The 18,337-nt window shown below is 41.3% G+C and overlaps 2 non-coding genes across 2 annotated transcripts; one reads left to right on the top strand and one right to left on the bottom strand.

Moving 5' to 3' along the window:
• On the top strand, window positions 14,680-14,753 carry TRNAN-GUU. The gene has a single exon. It is a non-coding gene; the product is annotated as a tRNA-Asn (tRNA).
• On the bottom strand, window positions 17,386-17,457 carry TRNAP-AGG. Its single transcript has one exon. It is a non-coding gene; the product is annotated as a tRNA-Pro (tRNA).

The following is an 18,337-nucleotide window of genomic DNA, read 5'->3' as shown; positions in this document are numbered from 1 at the left end:
GGCACACAGCTAGTATAAGTTCCTCTCATAAAAAAAACACATACTGTTGCGGCGCGCAACCCGATCCAAACAACATACCCATGGCGGCGTGCCACCCGGTCCACACATGAAACTCACATAAGGAGATACACATCGAGCTAAATTGATCGTCACAACAAACTACCGAATATCGGTCACAAGCATGCTAAGTGAATAATACTACCCCTGGGGAGACATATAGCGCCATATGCTAACAAACTCAAGCACAACTGAGGTGAGATATATGTTCTAAAACTAAAGAGCCATCCTGCTCACATAACACCATCGCCATGCGGAACCTCCACACATAAGCAATTTCCCAAACCGTCTCACAACTTACACGGCGTAATGTATCATTACCTGAAATAACTGACGACGAAATAACACCCTGACTGCCCTTCCATAAGGGGCGCATTACTGAAATGAACATGTCTGACCTGATATAGAGCCCATATCCACATTTAAATCCATCGACAGACCTCAAGCTGGTTCTGATCGCACTGAACTAGGCTAGTAACCTCTCAAAGGCCCATAAATATTCCCCTTTTTTCTCATAACACATAAGGACAACCATCATAACCGGAGTAATCCTCCACAGTCCACAACCCAAAAATTCGAGTGCCCTCCAGGCATCAATTCTCAAATTAATGATATCACCACAATCTTCCTACTTGGTTTAACTCTTCAACCAATCAAGCGACTACATGCCACACTTATACAGCCTTCCGTGGAACACGCCCCCACGACCTTTCGTAACAGATAGCAAGTCTGTATATCCATACCACCGGCCGCACTAACACTGAAAAGCGATCAAGAATCCATAACAAGGATGCAACGCCTCATTCACATACACCGATCTCAAGTGACGCTGAAGACAATACCAACGTACTTTAAACATCGAAACCTGCTCATCTGAGCTCGTGACATTCTCGTCAACACCGAACTATAACCTTGATCCTCAATTCAAATTCCATACCACTCACTGCACCCAACACGCCAATGTATGATAGAACACGATTTTCATCCTAACTCCGGAACCACTAATAGATTAACACTTCATCATATAAAAAAAACTTTTCAGTTAACTCACTTCAGGACAACCATTGCGACACACATGTGAATTCTCATAACCGTAGAATACGACAAATCTCTAAGTAGTGGTCTAAGCCACCATAGCCCTTTCGGGACCCGCCTACACATGACAGGCCATAACAGTAGAATACTTCTAATTAACATCAATTACGGTGGCCGACAAGCCTCACATGTACTGCCACAAATCACTTGCATAACTTGATCGTGCTAAAGGAACCAATCACTGCCTCTACTATGCCAATTCAACTATGGCTAATCAATCTATCTTCTTCTAATTTATCCTTGATTGCCTTAGAAATAATAATAACTCCATTCAACACATAGCATACTCCATCCGCACTCATCTCGAGTGACCTTGACTCACGAGACCATGCTGTCTCAAATAACACGAACCATTTCATACCTTCCTTGTGCGCATATTTGCATCTCGACTGGCACATCCATTCTGATAATTCCTCTACGAATCCGAAGTCTTTTTCTCCTTTTCTTCTCAATGCTACACTGCAAGTCAAAACATCATAGAACATTCTGAGCCTCTTATCATAAGCTGCTTCACAAGCCCGATTCCTAAGCACATCACGAGCTTAAATCCTTAGGCACCGCATTTTTAACCTTTGAATTTACTAGGACCGTTGTTGAGAGCCACCCGCTCTGACTTGACCCCGAATATAATCAACTCCATAAATCTTCTAGCATATGAATACCCTCTCGGCGAAGCACCGACAGAATCACTTTCCCGGAAATCCGCATCCATACAAGGCGTGGATCCTGAATTCTTCCCCAAGTCTGAACATGAGCCAATAAGGCCAACCATGGTACACCTTTAACAATTCCTCTGCTCAATTTACCACTTATGTTCTTTTCCTATAGCTGGAATAACCCATCAATATGCTAATCGTCAGAAACCTCGCAAGTAGTTAACCAGGCAATCCTTAATCATAGGCGGTGGGACTCTCCCACTTAGCGTGAAGCCATTATTACACCAATTCTGGAATTCACCGGGATCCTTTATCTCTTGTTGGCATAACCTTGCACAATCAACCGCCAAAATTCTCGGAATCTTTCTGTAAAACCCTCTTGTTATACTCTGAATCATCAACCACGTTTTCATGACCGATCCCCTTGCTGTATAGCCAATAGAACCCTTTGCAGAAGCCTCGCCAACCATGCGACCGCCGACCTGCTCACTAGAGATATCCCACCTGTGGAATTTACATGCCGACGTCTTCAAACACTGCTACATGGGGTGCAATCACCATGACATTAATGGCCCCTCCTGAGTCCAAGCTCACTCTCTAGCTGTACAAGTCCATTCACCCTTCGTGGACATCAATTAGTCGCGTGGCAACATCTCTTCAGCTCAAAGTTAGGTTGTATCCTCTTTCATGTCAAGCAGCTCCTTTCCGTTATATCAAATTTCCTGCCGCATAATAGCCCATACTTCAAAGTAATTCGTAGGCCCAATTACCAATCACTAAAATTTCCCAAATCACTCCAAACTCTCTCACTTTGGCGAAACTCACCCCTTTAGTCGACTACTCGACCTTTGCTTCTTATACCCGGCCTTCTAGAAATTTAACCACCGCCTGACACTCCCCGCATGTCCTTCCTTATCCTTTGCTGCTCAGTTGTTGCCTTAATTAGAATCTATCTTCGTGGCACTTGAACCCACAATTGCTGCTAACCTTAAACCTTTCCGAAGGTCATCTTTCTCGAACCGTCAACATTAGAAATACTGATTCAATCCTAAACCACTGCACCCTGCGATATCTGAAAGCCGCATCTCCAATACTATTTCACGATATCTTGCCTCAAAGGCGAATTGTAGGAGATCATAACACCGGTGAACTTAGTATGTTCAATTAGGACAACGATACCTCATCATAGACGAAACTCCACCACGCTCGCAAATACCAGGTCTCATTACTCCACCAGTCCACCTCTGACCATTCTTAGTCCGATTGCCTTTCCCTCGCCAGGGATAAAATACTGAATCTCTAGATTATGCACTGAGTAAACCTCCCTTCAAGTCATTCACTGGCCCGACACGAAGGCAAACGTCGTACTATAATATCAATACTGCGGAACAAACGTTTATAGCATCGTGGCATCTTGTGCCTAGCCTCAGAGCTCTCAGAAATACCGCTACGGAGCTGAAATGATAGAATACCCTTCCACAAGGCGACGATAAACGCTCAAACAACTATGTAGGGAGAAACACCCCGCACTGCATCGGTAGTACCATAACAATTCTTCAATTCTCGATTAATAAGCGGTTCGCGTCGCATAAGATTGACTAGGAAGGAATTAAAGGCATAAGCCTCCAGGGATCAAATCGCACGATGAGGAATCAAGAAGTACTCCTAACAGTCCTGCAGCCTCCCGAGGATGAGTACAGACGTCTCCGTACCGATCCGCGAGACTCTACTAGACTTGCTCATGACTCGTGAGACCTTAGGAACCTAGTGCTCTAATACCATGTTGTCACGACCCAAAATCCACTAAGGGTCGTGATGGCGCCGGACACCGCTGTCAGGCAAGCCAACCAAATTACTTATTAAATTTTCGTTTTAAATATTTCAGAAAACTCTTCTTTTATACGCTTAAACTATACATAGTAAATTCCACTGAATAAGAAATGAAACATTTAACAACTTTTAAAATTCTGAATAAACCCATAGACATCCCCAAAACCCGGTGTCACAAGTACATGAGCTATTTCTAAGAAACCATACATTACAACATCCGTCCGAAATACAAATTAGACAGAAAGTAAATACAATACACTGAAAGAGACTATACTAGCTGCGGGTCGCCTCGAGGAAATACAGCTCACCTAGTCTCTGGGTCGCCCGTGCTGCTACGCCCAATGGGCCAATAGAGATACATGTACCTGTGCAACAAAATGCACAGCAAGTGTAGCATGAGTACGAAAACAACGTGTACTCAGTAAGTATCCCGCCTAATCTCGAAGAAGTAGAGACGAGATGGCAACTTCGACACTTACTAATGGTCCAATAATAATATTATTAATGCGATGACTCACGAATTTATCAATAACAACAGTAGATTCAAATGAGTCACTAAACAGGTGAAAGTTACTTTTTATTTAAAGTCTCCGAATTTACAATCCATTAATTAACAATTATCTCAAGTCGGGGAGAGAAGATAGCAATATCAATAAATCTCAAGGCAAGCAATACAAGCATGCGCAACTCATGCCGAGGTCGTACGGCCCGATCCAACATAAATGTAAAATGTGCACTGCCGAGGGTCGAGCGGCACGAACCATAGATGCATCTATTACCCCGCTCGCGAATCATACATGCGACGAGGTCAAATTTAAATAAACAGTCACCCTGCTCGTGTACCATACATGCGACGCAGGTACACACAGAAATACATGCTCAAATAACAAATTAAGAGTTTATCGGGGAACATTTATCCAAATAAAAGCCAAATTCTCTTTTAACGATTTAAGAAAATGCAGTTTAATCCTTTTTAGAAATTCATTTACCAATTCGATAGGATTTAAGCAATTCAGACTGTCAATAACATTACAAATATTCCAAGTACAACATGCTTTTGGGTCCTAGACTACCCGGACAATAACATAATAGTAGCTACGCACGGACTCTCGCCACCTCGTGCGTACGTAGCCCCCACAAAGAGGAGCACATAACCAATTAATTCACCTATGGGGACAATTCCCTCTTACAAGGTTACAAAGGAGACTCACCTCGCTCCGAAGATCCATAACCGGCACTCCATGCCCTTCCGAAGACTCAAATTGATGCACAACGCTCCAAAACTAGCCAATAGTTATGCAATCCATTAATATATGCTCAATTACTCATTACAATCCAATATATAACAATTCCTAATCCCAATCGAAAAGTTGACAAAATTGCCCTCGGACCCACGTGCTCGGATTCCAAAAAATTTCGAAGCTTAAGCTTACCCATAACTCCACGAACTCAAATATATACTTTACTCTCAATTCCATACCCAAAATCGTGGTCAAATTCCAAGAATATCAATTTTCTAGGGTTCCCTCAACCCCCCAAATTTCTACCAATTTACATGTTAAAATCCATACAAAATCGACATATTTAACTCAAGATAGGTGGGATTAGCTTACCTTGTCGTTGGTGATGAAAAATCACACTTGAAGCTCTCCAAAATCGCCCACACCCAATGAAAATGGGGGAAAATGACCAAACCACTGACTTTAAAAGAACCATTCTGCCTCCAGCACTTTCCGCACCTGCGGTCACTTGACCGCTTCTGCGGTTCCGCAGGTGCGGTCCAATACCGCTTCTGCGATCTTTCTCTAGTTGCCCCAGCCCGCTTCTACGCTTCCCCTTCCGCAGGTGCAGTCCTGCATCTGCGGCAAAATGACCGCATTTGCGGTACCATGCCTAGCCGCCCAATTCCGCTTCTGCAGCACGAAGGTCGCTTCTGCGGCTCTGCACCTGCGGCCCTATTTTCGCAGGTGCGGTTACACTAGCAACCAGCAACTTCAGCTCCTTCAAAATTCCATTTTTGATCCGTTAACCACTCGGAATCCACCCAAGGCCCCCGGGACCCCAACCAATCATACGAACCAGTCCCAAAACACATTGCGGACTTGCTCGAGGCCTCAAATCATATCAAACAACGGTAAAACCACGAATCGACCTCCAATCCAAGCTTTATGAATTTTAGAATTTCAACTTCTACTTTCAATGTTTAAACCTATTAAATCACGTTCGATTGACTTCGAATTTTGCACACAAGTCATATTCAACATTACGGACCTACTCCAACTTTCGAAATTGGATTCCGACCCCGATATCAAAAAGTCCACCTCCGGTTAAACTTCTCAAAAACCTTCAAATTTCTATCTTTAGCCAAATGGCTCCAAAATACTCCACGGACATCAGAATTCACTTCCGATCGCCCTCCCAACTCCAGAATCACCATACGGAGCTACTCCTAGAGTCAGAATCCCAAAAGTACATCGATAACGCTGAAATGCACTTCAACCCAAACTTATGAAATTTCTTCCAAAATGCTAACTTCCACAATAGGCGCCAAAACGCTCCCGGGTCACCCAAAACCCGATCTGGGCATACGCCCAAGTCCGAAATCATCATACGAACCTGCTGGAACTTTCGAATCCCGATTCCGATGTCGTTTACTCAAAAATCCAATCCTAGTCAATTCTCTCAACTTAAAGCTTCCGAAATGAGAATTTACTCTCCAAGTCAACTCCGAACTTCCCGAAATTTAATTCCGACCACGCGTACAAGTCATAATACCTTAATTGAAGCTGCTCATGGCCTCGAACTGCTTAACGACGCGCTAGGGCTCAAAACGACCGGTCGGGTCATTACGCTCCAGCTAGATTCTATGCTTTTCCGGCCAGACCAGATGCAGTGGCCTCGGATGGCGTGATCACATGTATTATTTCTGTCTGCGGTAGGGATGTTCCGGTGTTATTTGATCCAGGGTCTACCTATTCATATGTGTCATCTCTATTTGCTCATTTTCTAGATATTCCTCGTGAGTCCTTGGGTACTCCTGTTTATGTGTCCAGTCATGTGGGTGATTCTGTGGTTAGGAATTGGATCTACCGGTCGTGTGTGGTCACATTATGTGGTTACGAGACTAGACCAGAACTTCTGTTACTTGATATGATCGACTTTGATGTCATCCTGTTAGTTGTCCCCATATCACATCATCCTTGATTGTCATGCCAAGACTGTTACTTTAGCAATGCTAGAGTTGCCGAGATTAGAGTGGAAGGGTTTCTCTGTTAGTACATCTAGTCGGGTTATCTCTTTTCTAAAGGCTCGACATATGGTCGAGAAAGGTTGTTGGGCTTATCTAGCTTATGATTGGGATACAAACGCAAAGTCTCCGACGATTGATTCAGTACCAGTAGTCCGGGAATTTGCCAACGTGTTCCCTTCTAACTTTCCAAGCATGCCACCGGATCGTGATATCGATTTTTGTATTGATTTAGCTCCAGGTACCCAACCTATATCTATCCCACTGTACCGTATGGCTCCGAAAGAGTTGAAGGAGAAACTTGAGGAGTTGTTAGCTAAGGGGTTTGTGAGACCAAGCGAATCACCTTGGGGTGCGCCAGTGTTATTTGTGAAGAACAAAGATGGGACTATGCGCATTGATTACCGCCAGTTGAACAAAGTTACCACCAAGAACAAGTACTCGTTGTCGCGTATCGATGATTTGTTTGACCAGTTGCAGGGTGCTAGGGTGTTTTCTAAGATCAACTTGAGATCGGGGTACCATCAGTTGAATATTCGGGACTCAGATGTTCCGAAGACTGCCTTTCGTACTAGATATGGCCATTATGAGTTTCAAGTGATGTTCTTCGGCTTGACTAATGCCCCACCGGCGTTTATGGATTTGATGAACCGGGTGTTCAGGCCTTATATTGATTCCTTTGTTATCGTCTTCATTGACAACATTTTGATTTACTCACGTAGCCTGGAGGAGAACGAGCAGTATTTAAGAGTGGTGTTTAAGACATTGTGAGAACAAAAGCTACATGCTAAGTTCTCCAAGTGTGAGTTTTGGCTAGAGCCTGTGTCATTATTGGGGCATGTTGTATCAGGAGAGAGTATTAAGGTGGATCCTAAGAAGATTGAGGCAGTTCAAAGTTGGCCACGTCCCACTTCGGTGACTGAGATTAGGAGTTTCCTGGGGTTAGCAGGTTATTATCACCGGTTTATGCAAGGTTTTTCATCCATTGCAGCACCTTTGACTAGATTGACCCAGAAGGGTGCTCCGTTCCGTTGGTCCGACGATTGTGAGGCGAGCTTTCAGAAGCTCAAGACAGCTTTGACTACAACACCGGTTCTAGTATTGCCTTCCGGCTCAGGGATGTATACGGTGTATTATGACGCTTCACGCGTTGGATTAGGTTGTGTATTGATGCAGGAGGGGTGAGTTATTGCATATGTTTCACGTCAGCTGAAGATTCATGAGAAGAATTACCATGTGCACAATCTAGAGTTAGCCGCGATTGTCATGCTCTTAAGATTTGGAGGCATTACCTTTATGGGGTGTCATGTGAGGTTTACATTGATCATTGCAGCTTACAACATTTGTTCAAGCAAAGAGATCTCAATTTGAGGCAGCGTAGATGGCTTGAGTTACTGAAGGATTATGACATCACCATCCTTTATCATTCGGGCAAGGCAAATGTGGTCGCGGATGCCTTAAGCAGGAAGGCAGAGAGCATGGTAGCTTGGCATTCATTTCAGCAGAGGAGAGGCCACTAGCTTTGGACATTCAGTCCTTGGCTAATATACTTGTGAGATTGGATATTTCAGAGCCCAGCTGAGTTCTTGCATGTGTTGTTGCCAGTCTTCATTATTGGGCAGATCAAGGCTCAGCAGTTTGATGATCCGCATTTGGCAGTTTTCAGAGAGACGGTACTACAGGGTGGTGCCAAGGCGGTTTCTATTGGCGAGGATGGTGTTCTGCGACTTCAGGGTAGCCATGTGTTCCTAATGTCGACGGCTTGATGGAGAGGATTCTAGAGAAGGTACACAGTTCAATCATCCAGGTGCTACGAAGATGTATCGTGACCTGAGACAACATTATTGGTGGCGACGGATGAAGAAAGACATAGTGGAGTATGTATCTAGGTGCTTGAATTACTAGTAGATTAAGTATGAGCACCAGAGACCAGGTGGCCTACTTCAGCAGATGACTATACCTGAGTGGAAATGGGAGCACATTACTATGGACTTCTTAGTTGGGTTGATGCGGACCTTGCTGAAGTTTGATGCAGTTTGGGTCATTGTCGACAGGTTGACCAAGTCAGCACACTTCATTCCGGTTGTGACTAGATATACTTCAGAGAAGTTGGCCCAAATTTATATCTGGGAGATAGTTCGGTTGCACGGTGTGCCTGTTTTCATTATATCAAATAGAGTCCCTTAGTTTACTTCACATTTCTGGAGAGCCGTACAGAGTGAGTTGGGGACCTGTGTAGAGCTCATCACGGTATTTTATCCACAGACCGACGGGCAGTCAAAGCGGACAATTCAGATATTGGAGGACATGCTAAGAGCATGTGTGATTGACCTTAGAGGACAGCGGGATCAGTTCTTGCCTTTGGCCGAGTTTGCTTACAATAACAGTTATCATTCCAGTATCGAGATGGCTCCATTTGAGGCTTTATATGGTCAGCGATGTCGTTCTCCCATCAGGTGGTTTGAGCCCGGCGAGGCTAAGTTATATGGTACTAATTTGGTAAAGGATGCCTTGGAAAAGGTAAAGTTGATCCAGGAGCGACTTCGCACAGCACAGTCCAGACAAAAGAGCTACGCAGATCAGAAAGTGCGTGATGTATCATTATGATCGCGCGAGAAGGTTCTCTTGAAGGTCTCGCCGATGAAGGGTATCATGAGATTTGGAAAGAAGGGCAAGTTGAGCCCACGGTTTATAGGCCCATTTGAGGTGTTGAGGCGAGTTGGGGAGGTTTCTTATGAGCTTGCTTTACCTCCCAGCCTATCAAGGGTTCATCCAGTTTTTCATGTGTCTATGCTCTGGAGATATCACGTCGACTTTCTCACGTGTTAGAATTCAATACTATTCAGCTAGATGAGAGCTTGGGTTATGAGGAGGAGCCAGTTGCTATTGTTGCTAGAGAGGATAGTCAGTTGAGATCCAAGAGGATTTTCACGGTAAAGGTTCGGTGGAGGGGCCAACCGGTCGAGAAGGCAACCTGGGAGTCTGAGGAGGACATGCGGCGCAGATATCCACACTTATTCAGCACTTCACGTATGAATCTAAACCCGTTTGAGGATGAACGTTTGTTTAAGAGGTGGAGAATGTAACGACCCGACTGGTCGTTTTGCTTTCTAGAACCCCGTTCCCCTTAATAAGACTTCTCGTACTTTCTTTTACTGATTTATGACTTGCGGGGATGGTTGGTTCGGGGTTTGGAAGACTTTGGATTGAAATCGGAACACTTGGTTCCTTAAGGTTGGCTTAAAAGGCCAAGTTTGACTTCGGTCAACATTTTGAGTAAATGACCTCAGAATCGGGATTCGAAGGTCCCAACAGGTTCGCATGATGATTTCGGACTTGGGAGTATGTTCGAGTTGTGTTTTGGATGACCTGGGAGCGTTTTGGCGCCTAATAGTGAAAGTTGGTTCTTGAAGGTCTTTAGAAGTTTTTTAAATTTGGTTTGGAGCGGGTTTTTATGATATTGAGGTCCAAACGGAGTTCTAAGACCGGGAATAGTTCTGTAATGTCGTTTAAGACTTGCACACAAAATTTGGTGTCATTCCGAGTAGCATAAGTACGTTTCGGCACATTGGAAGTAAATTGAAGAACTTGAAGTTCTTAAGTTTGATTCAATTGGTCTTAGGGTGTGATTTTTAGTTTTAATGTTGTTTCGGGCGTTCCGAGAGTTCGAGCGAGTCCGTTTTATGATTCCAAACTTATTGTGATGCCAACCAACCTAGCCATTTTCGCAGAAGCGGACACTTGTCCGCAGAAGCGAGGGCGCAGATGCGGCCCGCTGACCGCAGGTGCGAAAAAGCTGGAGGCTGTGCACTTCATTTAATACGGGATTTAGGCATTTTTGACTCATTTTCACTCCATTATTGGGCGATTTTTGGAGCTTCTTGAGAGGAGTTTTCCTCTAGCTTTTGGAGGTAAGTAATTTATATCATATGTGAGTTAAATACTTAGATTATGGGTAGATTAACCTGTAAAAATTAGTGAAAATCATGGGTTTAGAGGAAAACCTAGGGTTTTGATAAAAATGGAGTTTTACCACGAAAATGGTTCTAGAACTTAGTGAAAATCATATATTTATGTTCCAAAGGTTATGGGTAATAATTTCCTTCGAAAATTTCCGGAATCCGGGTACGTGGGCCCGGGGATGAATTTTAGGAATCTTACTTTTGAGGTTGGTTAATCACTTTAATAGTTAGAATATGAACCTTTGAACTTATGCTGATTGGTTTTTACAGTATTTGAATAGTTTTGGTTTGTTCGACTCCGATATGAGGGTTTAACGTTCTTGAGTTTGGGAGTAGGCTTTGAGGTGAGGTAAGTCTCTTTTCTAACCTTGCAAGAGGGAAATTTTCCCATATGTGAACTTAATTAATATGGGATTATTTGTGGGGGCTACGTACGCACGAAGTGACGAGATTCCGTACGTAGCTACTATTTCTGTTATGTCCGGGTAGTTTTAGGTTTACACCATGCTCTGTGGACACTATTATTTGATAATACGTGCTAATTGTAACAAAAGGAAGTAAGTTGAGTATTTCTAAGGATTTAAAGGCTTTAAGTTGAATTTTCCTCATTTTAAAAAAAATTAAGACAGGATTATGATTTCAATGATAAATTTATACTTGACCGCGCGCACGCATGATCCACGAGCGGGGTATTTCCTTAAATTTATGTTTGACCGCGCCGCATGTATGATTCGCGAGCTGGGTGAATAGATGCATCTACGGTACGCGCCGTGCGACCCTCGGCAGTGCATATTTTATATTTATATATTGGATCGGGCCGAACGTCCTCGGTGGTATTTGTGTATGATAATAGAACTAGAGCCCTTTATAATTTGTACAACTTGCTGCTTGAAAGGTCACTTGTTTTAATGAAGAAAGTTCCTTGGATTCTTAAATATGATGGAAGGATTTTTCAGTTATTATTCTCGTTCTGAGCTTATTGTCATCTACATACATTATGATTAAATTTGGAACTTCATATTATTATATTGTTGGCGCTAGTAAGTGTCGGAGACAACCCCTCGTCACTACTTCTTCGAGGTTAGACGAGATACTTACTAGGTACATATTTTTATGTATCACGCTACACTTCTGTACTTGATTGTACAGGATTTGAGGCAGGTGCATCTAGTCACCATTCCGGCGCGTAGATCGGATTCCCCTTTCGAGGCTTCACGGTGAGCTGCCTTTTGAGTCGTCCTACAGCAGCTGGAGTCTTCTTTATATTATACTTTCTGTCTATTTCCTTCTATACAGTAGACTAGTATTCTTTTGTATATTCTACTAGATGCCCACATACTTGTGACACCAGGTCTTGGCACACACGCTAGTAGACTTATGATTTTGGATTTGCTTACGTGATTTCGATTTTACTTAATTGCTTCCTCTTAAATTGTGCTTTATTTGCAAACTCCTAAACCTTGATTAAATGAGAAAAATAACATTCACTTAGTACTTTATTTAAAAAGGAAAACCACTATATTGATTTAATGTTGGCTTGCCTAACAACAGCGTTGGGCGCCATCACTACCTGAAATGGAAATTGGGTCGTGACAGAGTGTCTTGACTGTACCTCCTCACTACTCCACCGAGGTTAGTCTTGATACTTATTGGGTACCGACTATGGTGTACTCATGCTACACTTCTGCACATGAACCGATAAGGCAAAATATAGCACACATTTAACAAGTTCTCCGCTCGAATTACCCCTGATGTTTTCTTTTCTTAGTCATAAATAATCCACCAATGCACCGATAACCAAATACCGCACAAGCAAACAACCATGCGACCCAATCGTAGACGATGGGATCCCCACTTAGCTTTAAGCTGCCATCACATAAATGTAGAGCCCACAAAGATTCCTTCTTCTCAATTACCATGATCTCACACATTCAACCTGCAGAATTTCTCGTAGTCTCTTGTTAAACTTTTCATGAACATTCCGAATTATCAGCCACAATTTCGTACTCGACCTTATGCCGGGTAGTAAGTATAACTCTTCGTAGAAAATTCATCAGAGTCACGCAAACGGTAGCCTACTCACAAGAGATAACCCATTTGTGGAATTCCATACCGACATCTTCCAATGACGTTGCACTGGGTACAATTACCAAGAAATCAGTAAACCCTCCTGAGCCTATGCTCGTCCACCAGCTGTACAAGTCTGTTCATTCCCATTGACATCAACTGAAAGTCCGACAATACATTCCAAACTCGAACTCACGTCGTATCCCATAACGATAATCAAGCCCTTACACCCCTAAACACTTCAAGCAAACTTCTTTCCGTCATATTCAACCTTTCTCGGCACGGTAGCCACCATTACAAATAAAATCCGTAGACCTAGTCACTATCCACCATGATTCCCAAATTGCTCTAAACTTTTCTCAAGGCATGTGACTATCTTACTATAGAATACATATGCTACTCCGCCTTTCCCACTTCGGTTAAACCATCTCCTTTAAGCAACTTCTCGACCTCTACTTGTCATGCTTGACCTGCTAGCAATTTATGCACCACGAGACACCTCCCACCATGTCCTTCCTTATCCTTCGCTACCCAATTGATAACAAGCATTTCATGTCGCATAAGATTGAGTAGGAAGGAAATAAAGGCATAAGCTTCAAAAGAATCAAATCACACGATGAGGAATCAAGAAGGGAAGTGCTCCTAACAGCCCTATAGCCTCTCGAAGATAAGTACAGACGCCTCCGTACCGATTCGCAAGACTCTACCCGACTTGCTCATGACTCGTCAGACCTAAGTAAACCTTGTGCTCTGATACCAAGCTGTCACGACCCAAAATCCACTATAGATTGTGATGGTGTCTGACGTCGCCGTCAGGCAAGCCAACGGTGATGGATCAACTTAATTACTCATTTTAGTATTTTAGAATCATAATTTTCATTAATTAAATAGCGTGAAATAGAATTTACAAGGTAGAATGATAATAATTATGTGAACTACTATGCTAAACATCTAGTAGGAACCCCCAAAATTCGGTGTCACAAGTGAATGAGCATTTATTAATGGGTACAATAATAATACAACATCCGTCTGAAATACAAGTTAGACGGGGAATATAAATAACTCTGATGGAGACTCTGTATGCTGCGGATCGTAACAAGGAAGTGCAGCTCACCGTAAAGTCCACGCAACAGTCGCGCCTCTGCACTAGAGGATCACCAGAAATAATTATGTATACATACACAATAAGTGTAGCAAGTGCAACATGAGTACGTAAATCAACGTGTGCCCGGTAAGTATCTAGCCTAACCCTAGAGAAGTAATGACTAGGGGTCGACATCAACACTTACTAGTGAGTCCAGTAAGACAGATACAGTAAGACGTAAACATATATGGGGCAGAGTAAACAAACGAAATAAATAAGTATAAATACGGGGTACAATCCTCCTCTCGATCGCAAACTCAAACTCTCGATTAGCAGTTACCTCCTCAACTGGAGAGAGTGTGTGTGTGTGTGTGTGTGTATATATATATATATAATGGACCTCACCAGATAGATTGTCATGATTCAAATCAGGAAAATTCCCAGATACACTGACTTCTTGACAAATATTACGCACGATTCCATAGGAGTATTTTATATAAATGCTGAGGCGTACGACCCGGTCCCATTATTGTCTAGTACATAACCATAGATACATTTATTATATTGCCGAGGCGAACAACCCACTCCCAGAAGAGTGTGATACATAATCTTGCCGTGGCATACGACCCGATCCCATCAATTGTGGGCACTGCCGAGGGTCGAATGGACTCTCATAACAAAGCTGGAATAGCTCAGTTGGTTAGGGCGTGTGGTTGTTAACCACAAGGTCGGAGGTTCAAGCCCTCCTTCTAGCGTTTCATATTCCTTCTTTTTCAAGTGTTTAATGTATATTTTTTCAATAATAAATATGAAGTTGATTTTTGTAATCTTTAACTTTTGTTCTTTCGAACAATCAATTTTAATTGCTCTAGGAAAGATATGGGCATCGACTTGCTTAGTGTTGCTGAAAAACATGCAATAAATAAATAACAATTGTTTTGCACTATGTGTAAGATTGTATCATCCATATAATTTAATTTATAAAAGCTTTCATTTTGTTCATTTGCCATATCAATTTTATTTCTTATTGACAAGAGTTTGAATTGTTAGCAAACTTAATGCTCCGATGAACGATACAAACGACCAATTAAGTGCGTACTTACGTTGTTATATAGTACATACTCCTGATCTAGATATGAGATGCACGTATTTTTAATAAACAATTAATAAATATTGTTCTAGTTTTTGTAAAAGGAAAATCAAAAACATTGTTAATGCATTTGTACCGTTCTTTTCCTGCTAATTGCACTTCCCTTATAAATCATAGTGAAGGTTCTAACCAATTGAACGTCCAATTAGTATTGGAAAAAAGATGTCCAACTATTCCCTTTAATTGTGCTTAGTACTCATCCTATACAAACGACCAAACAACCCCTCCACATAGTGTATTCATGACCAATATAGTACCCTATACGAATCCTTAACGAATTGACCAAAAAATGGAGTAATTTTTAACTTAAATTTTCTAAAAAAATGAAACTTAAATTTATCTATTTGATAGAGAAAGGAGATCGGAAAAGTAAATGGGAAGGGAAAAGGAGACGGTAGCAATAGAACATAACAATATTGCATGGTAGACTCCATTGTTAGGATTACACATAATGTTTGCACATCTAAAAAGAATTAAACAGTGGAAATAAGATATAGAAGATTTAATTGTTATGTTCAACATCACAGAGTACGACTACATGGATGATGGATCTCAATTTTTCTTTCTAATTTTGGATTTTAAACTTCAAATAAGTTGGAAAAAGACAGAGACAAATAATAAATGGACGTACTAAAGCTTTGAAATTTGAATTGCAAATGAAGTGGGAAAAGATGAGCATTTGCTTGAAGGCATTTTTCTGTTTTTGCATCTCCTATATTATGTTCAACATTCGCGTGCTTCTTTCATAAGTTTGTCAACCTTTGGCAATCAATTAGTAGTATACTATTTTGTTATGATTTATAAATAAGGTAAGTAGAAGCATTAATTGGATAAGGCAAAATACATAGTTTACCCATTAACCTTGCACCCAAATCCCTGTTACACACCTCTCGACCACGGGCAACCTTTTACACACCCAACTTTTTAAAAATGTTTCTAATACACACTACTTTTTGACAGATAGCATGCGCGTGTCTAACAAACAAAGTAAGCGCGTAAAACCTCTAAATTTCAGTCCATATCCTTAATTAAATGTCATGTGTCACAATTTTTAACACATGGCACTAGTGGGTCCCATAATTTTTCTTCTTCTTCTTCTTTTCATCTTCATTTTTGTCCGATTGTTAATCAAGTGCGAGTTCTCTTTCTTCCTCATTTCTTCTCCAAAGCATGATCTGACCTTTGTGCCTTATCGTACTCATTTAAGGTTTTATTGTATTTTCTGTTATGTTTTTTATTTTTCACGGCGGTCGATTGAAAGAGACGGTAGCTATGGAGTTTTGGGGTTTTCAGGTGAAGCAATTTTGGGGTCTCGTTCTATGGTAATTTTTACGGATCGGTTAATTATTTTTAATTTGGAGTCTCTTTCTATGGTACTTTCTGTTGTTTTGGGCGGATTTCTTTAAATGACCTTCCGTCGAACTGTTCTTCAAAAAATCAAGACTGAGAAATCACCTTCCAGTTTTGGCACTTCAATCTTCAAATTACCTTTGTCTTAAGGAAAATTTAATAGTGTTGGTGAACCCACTTCTTAATTTGCTTTTAATTTTCTTTCCCTAAATCATCTTCCAGCGAACTCAAATCTCTACACAGAACTAAAGCAAATTCTGAAGTGGGTTTTTGGTCTTAAGTTATAATATAGCTTGTTATTATCTCAAGATTTCTGATTCTTCGCGGTTCCTTGAGATTTTCTATTTTAATTTTGGTTTGAATCGGAAGGTGGTGACCTGGATTACTCTAGTTGTCGGCGGGCAACGGATAGTTCGTCAGAGAAGAGAAGAGATGAAAGGGAGAAGATGGTTAAGGGGTATAGTTGTAATTTTAATTGTTTTATTTTTTAAATAAAAAATAGTGACACGTGTCACTATCTGATTGGAGCGTGAAATTACACATAGTTTGAAAAATTGGTCAAGAAAAAAGTAGTGTGTATTTGACACACTTTTAAAAGGTTGGATGTGTAAAAAGTTGCCCGTATAATAGGTATTTGGGTGCAAGGTTAATGGGTAAACAATATATTTTGCCATTGGATAATAAATGATTTACTGGGAAATCATGAACATTCGGTATTTTTTTCATTAGCATTTTTTTTTTTTTTTTGCAAATTAAACTAATATTGTCACATCAACTCTTTCCCATGGGCGAATCTAGTAGATCTCAGCTTTTTGTGGATTGTTTGAGCAATCAATATTTGAAAAAAAACTAGATGCACAGGAAATAGTGAAACACTCAAAATAAAAGGGGCATTCCGAGAATTGAACTCGGGACCTCTCGCACCCTAAGCGAGAATCATACCACTAGACCAAATGCCCAGCTTATAATAACAAAAGAATCTTTTTTTATTTATCGTGCTTTGTTACTGCTCAAGTACATTTTATGATAACCCTCTCGTTTTTTTTAATAAAGATCTGAAGATAAAATTTGAAAATTTGACCTCCTATATCAAAAGTATACACCTTATTTATTATAAATTAAAATTATTTTAAAATATTATTTTCTATAGCTACCTTTTATATATTATAGCAAAATAAGTATTTATGGTATATACTATCATTGAGGCATGAAATACTATTTACGTTTTTCCTCTCTCTTAGACAGCTGGACATACCTATTTTTAAGGTGATTGCCATTACTGTATTCATGAATACATGGCGCGTACAGCTGGACTGCCCTGATTTTAGGCGCTTTTTGCTGCTGTATTCATGAATACATGGCGCGAATACATGCACGTACAGCTGGACTGCCCTGATTTTAGGCGCTTTTTACTGCTGTATTCATGAATTCAGCAGCGCGAATACATGCGCGTACAGCTGGACTACCCTGATTTTAGGCGCTTTTTACTGCTGTATTCATGAATTCAGCAGCGCGAATACATGTGAATACATGCGCGTACAGCTCGACTGCCCTGATTTTAGGCACTTTTTGTTGTTGTGTTCAAGAATACAACAACGCGTATACATGTGAATACATGCACGTACAACTTGCCTGCCCCGATTTTAGGCGCTTTTTGCTGCTGTATTCATGAATACGTGGCGCGAATACATGTGAATACATGCGCGTATAGCTGGACTACCCTGATTTTAGGCGCTTTTTGCTGCTGTATTCATGAATACACGGCGCGAATACATGTGAATACATGCGCATACAGCTGGACTGCCCTGATTTTAGGCGCTTTTTACTGTTGTATTCAAG

Source organism: Nicotiana attenuata, chromosome 1, assembly GCF_001879085.1.
Source record: "Nicotiana attenuata strain UT chromosome 1, NIATTr2, whole genome shotgun sequence".
NCBI lineage: Eukaryota > Viridiplantae > Streptophyta > Magnoliopsida > Solanales > Solanaceae > Nicotiana > Nicotiana attenuata.
This window is presented reverse-complemented; position numbering and strand designations above follow the sequence as displayed.